The 1,453-nt window shown below is 37.6% G+C and overlaps 1 non-coding gene across 1 annotated transcript; it reads left to right on the forward strand.

The window, feature by feature from the left end:
* The first annotated feature begins 672 nt into the window (after nucleotides 1-672).
* On the forward strand, nucleotides 673-779 carry LOC121210753 (small nucleolar RNA R71). Its single transcript, XR_005905868.1, has one exon. It is a non-coding gene; the product is annotated as a small nucleolar RNA R71 (small nucleolar RNA).
* Nucleotides 780-1,453: the final 674 nt, after the last annotated feature.

The raw sequence follows: 1,453 nt of genomic DNA on the forward strand, positions 1-1,453 counted from the left end.
AAAAATCAGTTTGGCAAGTTGGCCTATCTGGGTTTCGAGCCCTTGAATCGATGCTTGTTGATTCTTAAGTGCCGTCTCAGTATTTTGAAAATGAGTTTCTGACACCGAGATGAATTTTGTTAGCATCTCCTCAGGGTTCGGCTTCTTTTCTTACTGGTAAGGTGGTTGCTGAAAACCTAGGGGATGTTGTGGCCTTTGATTTCCCTGGCCACCCCATGAGAAGTTGGGATGGTTCCTCCAACCTGCATTATAAGTGTTACTATATGGGTTATTTTGAGATCTATAATTATTATTACCCAAATATTGAACTTGTTCCTCCTCAGTGCTAGGGTTGAAAAATTGATATTCTATGTGCACTCTTCCTCCATTTGAACCGCACCTCATCACTGGATGTACCTGTGTAGAACCATATAAATCGTCAATCTTTTTATTTAACATTTCTACTTGGTTAGATAGCATAGTAACCGGTTGAGGTTGAAAACACCGGCTGCTTTTGTTGGCTTTGTTCTCATGACTTGCCACTAATAGTTATTCAGTGACATCTCTTCAATAAATTTATAAGCCCCTTCAGGTGTTTTGTTGTTTAAAGTTCCACCGGTGGCTGCGTCAATGAGTTGTCTTGTTGAGGGGTTCACACCGTTATAAAAAGTCTGAACCTGTAACCATAAAGGTAACCCATGGTGAGGGCACCTTCTTAATAAGTCCTTGTATCTCTCCCATGCATCATAAAGAGTTTCTAGATCCATCTGCATAAAAGAAGAGATATTATTCCTCAATTTAGCCGTTTTAGCAGGCGAAAAATATTTAAGTAAAAATTTTTCGGTCATTTGTTCCCAAGTAGTGATTGACCCTTGTGGTAACGAGTTCAACCACTGTTTAGCTTTGTTCCTTAACGAAAAGGGAAACAACTGAAGGTGAATGACATCATCAGAAATGCCATTGATCTTAAAAGTGTTGCAAAACTCCAGAAAATTCGCCTATTGAGCCTTTGGATCCCTGTCCTGCAAACTATCAAACTAAACGAACTGTTGTATCATTTGAATTGTGTTAGGTTTCAGTTCAAAATTATTTGTAGCAATATCAGGTCTAACTATACTCGATTCGGCTCTTGTTAAAGTAGGTTTAGCATAATCATACATAGTACGAGGAGTAGGATTCTAATTTATTGGATCTGCAACAACCACATGAGGAAGCTGATTATTCTGATTTTCAGCCATCTCCTTGGTTGTGGTATGGATATCTTCCTCTTGCCCTTCCTCTATGTATTGTAGACTTTGCCTTATCTCTCTTCGGTTTTTGTGAGCTGTGCTTTCGATCTCTTTATCAAAAAGTAGAGGTCCTGACGAGTTTCTTCTAGTCATAAACTATAAAAACCTGCCAGAAGTAAATAAAAGAAAATTTAGTGATATAAACAAAAATTAAAATAAAAAATTAAATTGTAATAAAACAAATG

Source organism: Gossypium hirsutum, chromosome A11 (genome assembly GCF_007990345.1).
Source record: "Gossypium hirsutum isolate 1008001.06 chromosome A11, Gossypium_hirsutum_v2.1, whole genome shotgun sequence".
Taxonomy (NCBI): Eukaryota; Viridiplantae; Streptophyta; class Magnoliopsida; order Malvales; family Malvaceae; genus Gossypium; species Gossypium hirsutum.